The sequence below is a fragment of the Hyla sarda genome, chromosome 2 (genome assembly GCF_029499605.1).
Source record: "Hyla sarda isolate aHylSar1 chromosome 2, aHylSar1.hap1, whole genome shotgun sequence".
In the NCBI taxonomy this organism is placed as follows: Eukaryota; Metazoa; Chordata; class Amphibia; order Anura; family Hylidae; genus Hyla; species Hyla sarda.
Genome location: NC_079190.1, coordinates 195410777 through 195426155, shown reverse-complemented (window position 1 = coordinate 195426155; position 15379 = coordinate 195410777). Strand labels below are relative to the sequence as shown.

The window sequence follows — 15379 nt, the reverse complement described above, 5'->3', positions numbered from 1 at the left end:
AAATACTACGTTTTTAAGCGCATTGTAGCGCATTTTTCTGCCCTCATAAGTGCATACCACATACTTACATCTAAGTAGTGTACTATTTTGTGCCTGTTAATCTGTCAAGAGCTTACATACTGCGAAAGGACAGCCAAAAGTAATCACCAGCTGTTGTTTTACTCCGATACGTTTATTAAGCGCACAGTAGCGCATTTTTCTGCCCTCATAAGTGCATACCACATACCTACATCTAAGTAGTGTACTATTTTAAACCTGTTAATCTGTCAAGGGCCTAGATACTGTGAAAGTCCAGGCAAAAGTACTCACCGGCTGGTGGGGTACTCAGATACTTTTTAAGTGTACTGTAGCACATTTTTCTGTCCTCATAAGTGCATACCACATACCTACATCTTAGTGTACTATCTGGTACTTGTTAATCTGTCAAGGGTCTAGATACTGTGAAAGGACAGCCAATAGTACACATCTGATGCTGTTCTAGACAAATACTGTTTTAAGCATAGTGAAGCGTATTGTACTCCCCTTATATACGCAATAAGTATCTCAGGCAGAGTAGTGCCAGGACATGCACAGAGGAGTGGCAGAGGCCTAAATTCATCAGGCACAGGCAGAGGTCGCAGCAGAGTAGGGGTGTGTGTTGCAACCGGAGTCGCAGCGAGAGGTCTGAGCTCCCGATGTCAGCTAGCAGTCGTGTCGTGACCAGCAACCCAGCAGCATTGATTGATTGGTTCACGCGGTCATCAATTTCATCCCAAGTGAGGTTCACTCGGTCATCCACTTCATTCCAAGTGATATCCGACACCCCCAGTCAACAGTCAATGGATTCCTCAGACTCAACCCTCAGTTGGCATGGCCCTCATGCTAATGCTACCACCTCAAGGCTCTGTCATTGTGCTGCCATATGGTCTCCTCATGTTAATGCTGTCACCTCCAGGCTCTCTCCTTCTGCTGCTCTATGGTCTCCTCATGCTAATGCTACCACCTCCACGCTCTGTCATTGTGCCACCATATGGTCTCCTCATGCTGATGCTAACACCTCCAGGCACTGTCATTGTGCCACCATATGGTCTCCTCATTTTGATGCTGCTGCCTCCAGGCTCTCTCATTGTGCTGCTCTATGGTCTCCTCATGCTGATGCTACCGCCTCCACGCTCTGTCATTGTGCCACCATATGGTCTCCTCATGCTGATGCTGCCACCTCCAGGCTCTCTTATTCTGCTGCTCTGTGGTCTCCTCATGCTGATGCTGCCACCTCCAGGTTCTCTAATTGTGCTGCTCTATGATCTCCTCATGCTGATACTAACATATCCAGGCTCTCTCATTGTGCTGCCATGGATTCTGCAAAACATAATTAAGGTGCTTGGCCCCAGTTTCAGAAATTCCTTGCAGTAGGGTCACTTTCAGGACCCCCTGATGCCACCTCCATGCTGTGCCATTCAGACACTATATGGCATCCTCATACTTCAGCCAACTCCAGGCTGTGCAACTCAGACACTATATGGTCTACTCATGCTTCAACCACCTCCAGGCTGTGGCATTGAGCCACTATATGGTCTCCTCATGCTTCAGCCACCTCCAGGCTGTGCCATTCAGACACTATATGGTCTCCCTATGCTGCAACAAACTCCAGGCTGTGCCATTCAGCCACTAAATGATCTCTTCATACTGATGCCACCTCCAGGCTCTGTCATTGTGCTGCCATGTGACATGTGACTCATTGTTAGATTTGGTCCTTTGTACCCACACGCCGGTGCCTGGGACACTAAAACTTGGGAGTTAAAATTTAAATGTCAAAATCCTCAATTTAAATTTCAAAATCTTACATTTCAATGGTCTCCTCATGCTTCTGCCAACTCCAGGCTGTGCCATTCAGAAACTATATGGTATCCTCATGCTTCAGCCACCTCCAGGCTGTGTCATTCATCCAATACATGGTTTACTGATGCTTCAGCCAACTCCAGTCTGAGTCATTCAGCAACTATATGGTTTAGTGATGCTACTGGGCCTATTACCTATGTATGTTTATGGTAGTGCTAGGTACCATACATCTTTAATGGAAATTTCAAAATTAATCTTGTATTTTTAGAGATTTTGAGGCCCTATTGTCTCCTCATGCTTCACCCAACTCCAGGCTGTGCCATTAACTACCCAAAATCTTCAGTTTAAATTTCAAAATTCATATTTTAATCTTGGGGATTGTGAATCCCTAGTGTCTACTCATGCTGCTACCAACTCCAGGCTGTGCCATTCAGACACTATATGGTCTCCTCATGCTTCAGCCAACTCCAGGCTGTGCCATTCAGCCAATATATTGTTTACTGATGCTGCTGGGCCTGTGTCTGGGCCTAAAAATGTTGCTATGGTAGCACTAGCTACCCAAAATCTTCAATTTAAATTTCAGAATTCATCTTTCAATCTTGGGGATTGTGAAGCCCTAGTGTCTACTCATGCTGCTGCCAACTCCAGGCTGTGCCATTCAGACACTATATGGTCTCCTCATGCTTCAGCCCATCTCCAGACTGTGCTATTCAGCCAATATATGGTTTAGTGATGCTGCTGGGACTAAAAATGTTGCTATGGTAGCACTAGCTACCCAAAATCTTCAATTTAAATTTCAAAAAACATATTTTTATCTTAGAGATTGTGAATCCCTGGTGTCTACTCATGCTGCTGCCAACTCCAGGCTGTGCCATTTAGACTTTACATGGTCTCCTCTTGCTTCAGCCAACTCTAGGCTGTGTTATTCAGCCAATATATGGTTTACTGATGCTGCTGGGCCTGGGCTTAAACATTTTGTTATGGTCGTACTAGCTACCCAAAATCTTCAATTTAAATTTCAAAATTCCTCTTTTAATCTTAGGGATTGTGAAGCCATGGTGGACAGGCTGTGCCATTCAGACACTATATGTCTCGTCATGCTTCAGCCAACTCCAGGCTGTGTCATTCAGCCAATATATGGTTTAAATTTAAAAATGTGTCTTTTAATCTTAGGGATTGTGAAGCCCTAGTGTCTACTCATGCAGTTGCCAACTCCAGGCTGTGCCATTCAGTCAATATATGGTTTACTGATGCTGCTGGGCCTTGGTCTGGGCCTAAAAATGTTTTGTGGTAGCACTAGCTACCCTAAATCTTCAATTTAAATTTCAAAATTCATCTTTTATTCTTAAGGATTGTGAAGCCCTGGTGTCTATTCATGCTGCTGCCAACTCCAGGCTGTGCCATTCAAAAATGTTGTTTTAGTAGCACTAGCTACCCAAAATCTTCAATTAAAATTTCAAAATTCATCTTGTAATCTTAGGGATTGTGAAATCCTGGTGTCCACTCATGCTGCAGCCAACTCCAGGCTGTGCCATTCAGACACTATATGGTCTCCTCATGCTTCAGCTAACTTCAGGCTGTGGCATTAAGCCAATATATGGTTTACTGATGCTGCTGGGCCTGGGCCTAAAAATTTTGTTATGGTAGCACTACCTACCCAAAATCTTCAATTTAAATTTCAAAATTCATCTTTTAATCTTAGGGATTGTGAAGCCCTGGTATCTACTCATTCTGCTGCCAAGTCCAGGCTGTGCCATTCTGACACTATATGGTCTCCTGATGCTTCAGCCAACTCCAAGCTATGTCATTCAGCCAATATATGGTTTACTGATGCTGCTGGGCCTGGGTCTGGGCCTAAGATTTTTTTATGGTAGCACTGGCTACCCTAAATCTTCAATTTAAATTTGCAAATTCTTCTTTTATTCTTAGGGATTGTGAAGCCCTAGTGTCTCCTCATGCTGCTGCCAACTCCAGGCTGTGCCATTCAGCCAATATATATGGTTTACTGATGCTGCTGGGCCTGGGTCTGGGCCTAAAAAATATTTACGGTAGCACCAGCTACCCTAAATCTTCAATTTAAATTTCAAAATTCATCTTTTATTCTTAAGGATTGTGAAGCCCTGGTGTCTACTCATGCTGCTGCCAACTCCATGCTGTTCCATTCGGACACTATATGGTCTCCTCATGCTTCAGCCACCTCCAGGCTGTGTCAGTCAGCCAATATATGGTTTACTGATGCTACTGGGCCTGGACCTAATATATTTTTATGGTAGCACTAGCTACCATAATTCTTCAATTTAAATGTCAAAATTCATCTTTTAATCTTAGGGATTGTGAAGCCCTAGTGTCTCCTCATGCTGCTGCCAACTCCAGGCTGTGCCATTCAGCCAATATATATGGTTTACTGATGCTGCTGGGCCTGGGTCTGGGCCTAAAAAATATTTACGGTAGCACCAGCTACCCTAAATCTTCAATTTAAATTTCAAAATTCATCTTTTATTCTTAAGGATTGTGAAGCCCTGGTGTCTACTCATGCTGCTGCCAACTCCATGCTGTTCCATTCGGACACTGTATGGTCTCCTCATGCTTCAGCCACCTCCAGGCTGTGTCAGTCAGCCAATATATGGTTTACTGATGCTGCTGGGCCTGGACCTAATATATTTTTACGGTAGCACTAGCTACCATAAATCTTCAATTTAAATGTCAAAATTCATCTTTTAATCTTAGGGATTGTGAAGCCCTAGTGTCTCCTCATGCTGCTGCCAGCTCAATGCTGTGTCATTCAGCTACTATATGGTCTCCTCATGCTGCCAACACCTCCATGCTGTGTCATTCAGCCACTATATGTCTCCTCATGCTTCAACCTCATCCAAGCTGTGTGATTCAGCCACTATATGGTCTTCTCATGCTGCCAACACCTCCACTCTGTGTCATTCAGCCACTATATGGTCCCTTATGCTGCCAACACCTCCACGCTTTGTCATTCAGCCACTATATGGTTCCTCATGCTTCAACCTCATCCAAGCTGTGTCATTTAGCCACTATATGGTCTCCTCATGCTGCTCACACCTCCACGCTGTGTAATTTAGCCACTATATGGTCTCCTCATACTGATGCCACCTCCAGGCTCTGTCATTGTGCCACTCTGTGGCAGGGATTCTAATAGCGATGCCTGTAATCTGCATGTCATACTGAATAACAGTATTATTTCACTACCCCAGCCCACTCCATATGCGTGTTAGAACAAAGCAAAGGGTTCTACACCCCTATTGAGGCTCTCTGTAGGCTAGAAATAGCTAAATAGCTGATTTTAATATAGATTCACCGCAAATAAATTCGTATTGAACCAATTATTTTAGAAAAATTTGCCCATCTCTAATGATAATAAACTAATTCCACTAAAAGAAACATTTTCAGCACAAAATGTTGACCAAAAGCGGAGATTTATCAAAAACTGTGCAGATGAAGAGTGGTGCAGTTACCCATGGCAACCAATCAGATTGCTTCTTTCATTTTTTATGTGACCTGTGAAAAATGAATGAAGCAATCTGATTGGCAACTGCACCACTCTTCCTCTACACAGGTATTGATAAATCTCCCCCAATGATCTTTTAAATTTCCCAAAACATATATCAGATGATAGTTTGTAAAGTGTTGCCCGTAGAAGTAGGAGTAGCGATGATACCTTTTTTGTCTAACTGAGAGGATATAGATTGCAAGCTTAGGTAACATGCCTGATTAAGTTACCTAAGAAGTCTTGAAAGCTCACAATCTATATGCTTAAAGTTAGCCAATAATTATAGCATCGCTACTCCATTCATCTCCAATATATATATTTTACTGTTGCTTAGTTGTCACAATCCAATGTATGAAACCACTATAGTTTTCATCTTATTTTTTGATAACAAACAAAATGAACAAAACTTTTCTTCCTAGCCAGCAGAAGCATGGCTCCTATGATCACAGAACCTCTTAAAAACAAAAACTTGTAAGTGGAAGCAGGTAAAAAGCATTATTCAGGCTACTTTATAGTTGAGTATAGTTGTGTTGAGCTCACAGTGACTCTGATCAAAGGATTAAAAGTACTGAGAGCACAAATAGATACCCTACACCCCCAGAGAATAGAATTAAAAAATAATATAAAAACGATTGGCTCTCTTGGTGCCTTGGGGAATATGGCATATGTTGCACTTTTACCATATTCCCCCAGGTACCTAGAGAGCCAATAAGGTTTACATTACTTAATAACAACATGGGGGGACATTCATAAAAGTGTTTACCCATTTTTTTTCCTTATATTTGTCGCTAAAAAGTCACAGTTGTGACTACACATTTTTCTTTGCGACAATCCATCTTCAGAGCGAGAAAAGCAAAAATAATGATTTCAGCTTTTGTAAGCAACTTTCACAAATCAGCTTACGGTAGTTAGAGATTTATAAAATGCGAATGTCGCAAAAAAGTCGCAATAAAGTAAAAGTTTGCTTACATTTACTTCAGGAAAATCCTGGCTTAGGTTTTTAATCTTTTTTGGACTTTAGAGAACCAAAAAAGTGATGGAGATACCTTTTTTTTACTAAAATTTCATAGTGTACCATTTAAAAATAATAATTAAAAGATACAGTAGTGATGGAAAAAAATGTATTTAATGAAATGCATTTTTTTATAACAACATTTTTATTCATTTTTAAACAGGGATCAATTTATGTGAGCGGGTAAAGCACGAAAAATGTAGCCGACAATAATAAAAATGTAGTTTGTGTGTGTTTTTAACTATTTTTTTTTAAATTTTTTAGGTAGTACTACTAGTACTACCAGCATGGAACACACTGATCCATGATTGGAGTAGTAGTTCCTGTACTAATAGACATATCGCCCGTTGCTATCCTCCTGTATAATGTATAGATGCGGGCGGCCACTCTTGGGTTGCTGCCACTGAATGAGGTAGGACCTCCGCAACTTTCAAGTACGTTTGCTAGGCCAAAGCCTTGCGGCCTCAGCCTACACCACAGCGGTTATAGATACATAATTCCCCGCTACTCTCCGCAAGATCACTGGACCTAAATGCACCCCTAAATCCAGCGGATCTGTGCAACGGAATCTTCCTAAAGCTAAATTGAGCTTACCTGATCTCAACCAACTGTCATTCGCTGCTCAAATACAAATAGACTTTGTTCATGGACTGTTATTGCTATTGTCTGCTTCAGAAAATCTTCAGTAAAAGTTCCTGCAAGTTTCAGTTCACAGTGGTTGTTGACAATCCATTTATTACGCATTCACCTATCGTTCTTGGGAAGGGTAGCGATAGGCTCAGCACCATTACAGTATTTAACCTCACCCTGGCGTCACGAGTGACAAGGGTTAACAGCGCCCTTTATAAATCAGGAAAAGCAACACCCCAACTATGGGAGAGTGCCCATAAGTCAATGTCTACCTAAACAGGGAGCCTCCAATTGGCGAAAAACTACAACTCCCAGCATGCCCAGACAGCCTTTGGCTGTCTGGGCATGTTGGGAGTCGTAGTTTAGCAACAGCTGGAGTCTTCCTGTCTGGGAAGACACTGGCAGAAAGGTCTGTTCACATTATCCAAAACGGACAATGTTAACAGACTTACCAGCCTGAATCCCATTGTAGCTCCGCCCCTAATGACGTCATCACTAGGGGCGGAGCTACATGGACCCGGTGGGCTCAGGAACGAGGGAGGTACGGGGATCTCCTTTTCTGTATACACCATATACAGCTATCTATAGATAGCTGTATATACTGTATACTGCCCAAAGGGGCTATAGGAGCAGGGAGTCCTGTCAGTCTGGTGACAGGATTCTCTGCTCCTGTATAGTATACAGGTGTACACTATGCCCCCCTGTATACTATACGGCCGGAGGAGGTGAGTAGTGACGCTGTACATCACTCCTCATACCCTTACACTCTGTGCACCGGGCGCTCAGCATCCGACCCTCAGAGTGGTACCTGAAGACAGTGAGAAAACTGCCACAGGGGACAAAACTGGCAGTTTCAACACACCAGGAAAAACGCCAGAAAAAAAGCCAGAAAAACTGCCAAAAGGCAAGGAAAATTCGTGGCAGTTTTCCCGGCAGTTTTTCCTGGCGTTTTTGCTGGTGGGGTAAAATCTCAGTGGAAATCTAGCCTTACTAAAATACCTCACCTACTTTTGCTTACATGTGGCAGATTTCAAGATTTTGCTTACGCGCGACAAATTTATTAAGGCAGTGCAACATCATAATAAATTTGTCGCACATAAGCAAAACGGCATTTAAAAAAAAAAAACTAAAAACAAGAGGACTAAAGCAAGGTTTTATAAATGTCCCCCATGATTGTTGCAGTAACATGCACAAATAATTCCTCTGTTCCAGCATATCCCTGTTTTAAATGTTTGCTAGTCATGCCATTCATAAAAAATGGACATTATTATATCTTAACAGCAGAAAAAAAATCTGCATTGCAGATTTTATTATAATAGAAAACTGCATTACTGTAATTTCATAACTATAAGCATTAATAATTTTATTAATTCATTTTCTACAAGTATTTTTTTGGTTGCACCATTCCTTGTTTTTTGTAAAATGAAAAGTGTCATTACAAAGTACAATTGGTTGTGCAAAAAACAAGATTGCACACGGGTCTGTGAATGGAAAAATAAAAGAGTTATGGCTCATAAAAGGAGAGAAGGGAAAACAAAACTGCAAATATGAAGCTGGCCGTGTCCTCAAGGCAAAATGGGCTGTGTTCATAAAGGGTTAAACGCAGATCGTTTTCACAACCTTCCTCAGATCATCCTTCACTATCACTGTCTTCTCCTTGGCGGTAGACACTACTGTATATTGATGACTTAGCATTTTTATGCACTTCATAGACAGCTCATGTGACAAAACAAATTTGAAAGTATTGTGTAAGAAAAACATTTTCTGACAGGAAGCTGACGACTTTCTTATTTCTTCTTGTGAAACAACATAGAATGCTCCTTCTTCCAACAGCGGTAAGTATTCTTCACATTTATGTAACTATTTACCATGCATATTCGCATTTTATCATGTATTTCCTTTCTTATCAGTTACTATGTTTGTATGCTCCCTGTATAACCCATCATATGTTTCATAGAGCATTAAGTCCTTTAATTATTAACTGTACTTAATAAGAACCTGTCAGGTCCCTGATGCCCCATAATCCAGCTTCAGGACCTGACAGGTGAGATCAGTATTTTGAACATGTCCTCCTATACTTCTTACAATACTTCAAAGAGCTGTATATAGCTGCAGTCACAGGTGAGTAGATGCGGTGACTTCACTAATGCTTGTCATGCCCTCTGCCCACCTAGTCAGGCTTTGTTGATAGCCTGAGTGCAGGGAAGCATTGAAAGTTGTTCTTTTAGCTCTCTTCTGCATCCTAGGAGCCTAGTTAACCAACATCATAATTCAGCTCTCTTCACCTGTCAGGTCCAAGGGTTTATCAAAACCGGTGTTAAGGAAGAGCGGTGCAGTTGCCTATGGCAACCAATCATATTGCTCCTTTTATTTTTCAGAGGCCTTTTTTTTTGTTTAACCCGATAACGACCATGGACGAGTATAGACGTCCAGGTTGGCGGCAGTTCCGGCACCTGGACGTCTATACTCGTCCATTCTTCTCGTGGGTGCTGCCCAGTGCACCCACGAGATCGCGGCAGGGACTCGGCTGTATCACACAGCCGGGACCCTGCTGCACTGCCAGGACCGAAGTAAACTTCGGTCCCGGCAGTTTTAACCCTTACAGCCGCGGTCGGAAATGACCGCGGGCTGTAAGTGTTATGACAGAGGGAGGGAGCTCCCTCTGTCTCCTCTGCAGCACCCCGCATCGCGATCGCGGGGTGCTGTGTGTAATACGCGGCTGGCCGGGGCCTGCCGCACTGCCGGCAGTGAAGTTCACTTCACTCCCGACAGCTTAACCCTTACAGCCGCGGTCACAAGTGACCGCGCGCTGTAAGGAGTTCTGACAGAGGGAGGGGGCTCCCTCTGTCTCTCCTGCAGCACCCCGGAGCATCGCGGGGTGCTGCTGCATACCTGGGCAGCCGGGGGTCCTACAAAGACCCCCAGGTCTGCCCTGGGTATTGCCTGTCCCTGATATGCTGCCTGCTAGTGAAAACTGGCAGGCAGCATATAACTGCAATGCTTTGGAATACTAAGTATTCCAAAGCATTAAAAAGTGTATAAATAAATAAATAAAATAAAAGTGTAAAAATAAATAAAAATGTAAAAAAAGTGTAAAAAAAAAATAAAAAAAAAATAAAAGATATTAAAAATAAATTTATTAAATGAATCTAATAAAAAAAAAAAGCATAATGTGTAGGATCGCAGTGGCGGACATCCGCAGCATGTAATATGCTGCGGATGTCCACCATGTGATCCTACACATTATGCAGCAGTCATGGTAATGAGCTCGCTGCTGCGGCTGGGTAGCTTCGTGTGTCCACTCATAGCGGCGGATTTCCCGCCAGCAGTCATGAGCGGACACACTGAGCTACCCAGCCGCAGCAGTGATGGATATATTCGCCATGAGCGGGTGCTTATTCCCACAACATGGCGGATATATCCATCAGGAGCCTTAACTGTCACAGACAGACGCGTTATACTGCCAGCCGACCAAGGACCAATCAGAGAGGTCCCTGGTCCAGCCAATAACTTGTACAGGTGCGGTATATAAATGGGGTCACTTGTGGGGGTGGGGGTACTGTTCTGCCCCGAAAGCCAAATGGCGCTCCTCTCCTTCTGAGTCCTACCACGTGGCCAAGGAACCATATATGGCCAAAGCGGGGGTATTTCCGAACATGGGACAAGCAGCTAAATAAAATATAGGGTGCATTTCTTTCAATATCAGAAGTGATGTACAAAAAATATGTCCCCCAAATGATGCATTTGTGAAAAATTGCAAATTTCGAATTTTTAATACTGACTTTGTAATAATTCCTGCAAAAAACTATGGTGTTAAAATACTCACTGTACCCGCTAGCGAATACCTTTAGGGGTCTAGTTTTTAAAATGGGGTCATTTGGGGGGATGTTCCTATGTTCTACTACCTTTTAATGTCTGCAAACCTTGCATAGCACATAAAAAAAGATGTACTTTTAAAATTTTCTAAATTTTCAAAATTTCAAGTTAAATTGTTAGGCTTCTAACTAATTTAAAATGTTAATTAAAAACAAAAAAAATGATGTCAAAATAAAGTAGACATCTGAAAGTATAAGTTTCATAAACTATTTGGTCAGTAAGTATAAATATATGCAACCTATTAGTGTTAAAATAGCAAAAAATCTTAATTTTTTGTAAAAATTTCATGATTTTTTGCATTGTAAAAAAAAACTACAAATGATATCGGCTTACTTTTACTATGTACATGAAGGACAACTTGTGACAAAAAAACAATGTCAGAATTATCGTGATTGGCAAAACGTTACCAGAGTTATTCTCTAATAAAGACAGACATCCCCGATTTGAAAAAACAGGCCTGGTCTTTCAGGGGCGTACAGGTTTATTTGCATTGGTCCTTAAGGGGTTAAATAAAGGAAGCAATCTGATTGGTTGATAATGCCAGCTGCTCCACTCTGCCTCTACACATGTTTTGATAAATCCTCTATTAATGTGTGGGGCACCAAGGACCTGACAAGATATTGGAATTTTCTGGAATTTTTGTTGTCATTTTTTTTTTTTATAAAGTGTACCCATATTTGTTATCTTGTCACATTGTTGTTTTTCAAACATGTTGAGAGAATACAGACTCCAGAAGCTAATTGAAAAGTGGTAACCCATAGGGATGCACATGTTGTCTTTTTTTTTAAAATGACTAGTTGCCGATATAGCCGTAGCCATATACTTAGCCATATACTACCTTGAAGAAGTGCCAAAAAGAAGCTGCAGTACAATAATTACATTACAGAGATTTCCAGGCAAATGTAACACTTAAAGAGTACCTTTCATGATCTTGTTAAATTTTATAATCCTCCCAGTTCACTGCCCCCATCATGATAAACGACCCCCTCCGTTTATTTTTATTATTTTTTAGTTTCTACCTTGATATTGCTCTGTATTTTCTGCTCAGTCTCAGTCAGATTCACAGATTAGAACCACTGAAGAGCGTCTGGATGTGGCAGCAGGGTCGGAAGACCATATGGCGTCACAATTGAAGAGATTAAAGAGATTTTTTTAATGTAATTTTGATTTAATTTCATTTTAATTTATTACATTTTAAAAAAAATCCTTTTTTGAGGACCCAATTGGTGAGCATTGAGCTGGTGGTCCGCCACAAGGCAAGCTAGGCAAGCTACCACCTGTTCCAGCCCCTGCCTAGATGAACCTAAAAAGTTTCATTTATTGTGCCAGGAGCATGAGGAAACCACATGGCCACGGTGTGTCTGGGTCTTCTGTCTCATCTTCCTCATCACCCTGTAGTTCCACAGCCTGCTTCTCCTCTCCTATCAGATGAATATAAAAAACCACCCATTTTGCAAAACCTTGCCTGTGCTGCACATTCCCCCTCCTCCTCCAGTTCAGCCCCCACAGAGCTCATGTGGCCGTGAGAGGTAGGCACCACATTTCCAGTGCCCTGACCAGCCATTGTTTCAAATACGTGTTGTAGGAAATGAAGCAGTGGAATGATGTCGTTCATCCAGTAATCCCGGCGACTGACTAATAATGTGACTGACTAAAAACGGCAGGTGTCACTTATGGGCTGCCACTGGTTGACATTGACGTTACACAGGGGAGTCCCTCTATCCGTTTGGATCATCAAGAAATCGGTGTTGGCTTTTCTCTGTTCGTATAGTTGGTCCAACATATGGACGATGGAATTCCAACAGTGGAAACATCGCAAATCAGACTATGTTGGGGGGTACCATTCTGACGCTGCAGCTAAAGGAGGGTGTGCTTTGCGGTGTACGAGTGGCTGAAGTGCATGCAAAGTTTCCTGGCCATTGTTAGGATGTCTTGCAGATGGGGGGAACACTTCAGGAACCGCTTGACAACCAGATTGAACACATGTGCCATGCAGGGTGCATGACTCAGGCTTCTTTGACGCAGCGCAGAAAAGATGTTCTTCCCATTGACGGTCACCATGGTTCCCATTTCCAGTTTTCATGGAGTAAAATTTCTTTCTTGATGAATTACTTTTAGCAGTCCCTCTCCTGTGTGACCTCGTTCGCCAAGGCAAACCATGTGAAGAATAGCGTGACACTGGCGTGCCCTCCACACATGGTATGCTGAAGGGTCACTGAGACTTGTCCATGCAGTGGAGGCTGAGGACACGGTGAAGGATGTGGAAGCGGAGTCGCACACTGTCACAGGACCAATGGCCTGAGAGCGTGGAGGCAGCAGAGGCGTGACCTGTCCAAGTTGGTGTTGTGGCTGTGCAGGAACAACATTCACCCAGTGGGCGGTAAATGAGATGTATTGTCCCTGACCATAGTTACAGCTCCACGCGTCGACGCTGCCATGCACTTTGGTACACTAGAGTGAGGTGGTGGGTGTTAATACCAGTACCCGGTGACAAAGGTAGTTGAAAGAAGGGGAACTTGGCGTCAGATGTGTGGCATCAAGTGGGTGGCAGGATCAGAATATTAGCTGAGGCAGGTAGGCAGAAGAAAACGGTCCCTTTTCTCAAAGTGTTAGTGTGCACAAGTAAGTATTGAGGATATGCATTACGTAAAACTTTACTTTTAATATTATTCTTAGGATAAAATATATGGACCCAAATTTTTTTTTTAATCTAACAAAAGGAAAGGTGTGCAGAAAACACCATGTGCCACCTACACCACCAAATATTGATGTGATGCAAAGACCTCCAAAAGGTAGAAGGGAACAACGTATGGTCCATTGTAGCAGGTGGGGGTAAAAACTTCCCCTGTAAGGCCCTTCTCTCTCACTAGTAATTCCCTTATTGGCAAGTGTTACTCGTCCTAAAAAGGGGGCAGCCCTACACAGTAACCTCTCCCTATTTCCAACTAAAAACCCTGGAAAATGGTAGTGTTTTTAGGTGGAAATAGGTAGAGGTTTCTGTGTGAGGCTGCCATTTTTAGGGCCTTACAGGGGAAGTTTTTACCCCCACCTGTTACAATGTGACCATATATGGACTACCTTTTAGAGGTCTTTGCATCGCATCAGTGCTTGGTGGTGTAGGTGGCACATGTTGTTTTTTGCACACCTTTCCTTTTGTTAGAATTTAAAAAAAAAATTGGGGTCCATATGTTTTGTCCTAATAAAAGTTAAGTTTTAGCTAATGCAGATTCTCAATATTTACTTGTGGTCTGATGTGGAGGAATTTCTGTAAATAGGGATGAGCACCTTAATTATGTTTTGCAGTATCTATGGCAGCACAATGAGAGAGCCTGGAGGTGGTAGCATCAGCATGAGGAGACCATATGGTGGCACAATGACAGAACCTGGAGGTGGCAACATCAGCTTGAGGAGACCATATGGCAGAACAATGAGAGTTAGCAGCATCAACCTGAGGAGACCATTTGGCAGCACAATGAGAAAGCCTGGAGGTGGCAGCATCAGCATGAGGAGACCATATGGCGGCACAATGACAGAGCCTGGAGATGGCAGCATCAACATGAGGAGACCATATGGCAGCACAATGACAGAGTCTGGAGGCGGCAGCAGCAGTATGAGAAGCCCATATGGCAGTACAATGAGAGAGCCTGAAGGTGGCAGCATCAGCATGACAAGACCATATGACAGCACAATGACAGAGCCTGGAGGTGGCAGCATTAGCATGAGGAGACCATATGACGGCACAATGACAAAGCCTGGAGGTGACAGAATCAGCATGGGGAGACCATATGGCAGTACAATGAGAGAGCCTGGAGGTGGCAGCAGCAGTATGAGGAGACCATATGGAAACACAATGAGAGAGCCTGGAGGTGGCAGCATCAGCATGAGGAGACAATATGGCGGCACAATGACAGAGCCTGGAGGTAGCAGCATCAGCATGAGGAGACCATATGGTGGCACAATGACAGAGCCTGGAGGTGGCAGCATGCATGAGCATGAGGAGACCATATGGCAGCACAATGACAGAGCCTGGAGGTGGCAGCAGCAGCATGAGGAGACCATATGGCAGTACAATGAGAGAGGCTGGAGGTGGCAGCTACAGCATGAGGAGACCATATGGTGGCACAATGACAGAGCCTGGAGGTGGCAGCAGCAGCAGCTCGAGGGCCATGCCAACTGAGGGTTGAATCTGAGGAACCCACCGACTGTTGACTTGTCAGATATCACTTGGAGAGAAGTGGATGACTGAGTGAACCAATCAATCACAGCTGCTGGGTTGCTGGTCGTAACATGACTGCTAGTTGACAACGGAAGCTCAGACCTCTCTGCGACTCCTGCTGCCACATGCCCCTACTCTGCTGCAACCTCTGCCACTCCTCTCCTAACATACTCATACACCAGCTGAGTACGCTTAAAACTGTATTAGACTACAGAAACAAGTGTGTAGGTTTGTCTGGCCTTTCACAGTAACTAGGCCCAAATTAGTTTTACAGGAAAAAAAAAATGTACACCACGTAGGTGTACCTACA

At 43.2% G+C, this 15379-nt stretch overlaps 1 protein-coding gene across 1 annotated transcript in view; it reads left to right on the top strand.

Annotated features, from left to right (window-relative positions):
• The first annotated feature begins 8792 nt into the window (after positions 1–8792).
• Positions 8793–15379, top strand: part of LOC130355654 (interleukin-1 receptor type 2-like) — a 32257-nt gene continuing 25670 nt past the window's right edge. The window contains exon 1 of the mRNA XM_056556068.1: positions 8793–8812. The gene's annotated coding sequence lies outside the window, so the exon portion shown is untranslated. The remainder of the gene's footprint in view (positions 8813–15379) is intronic.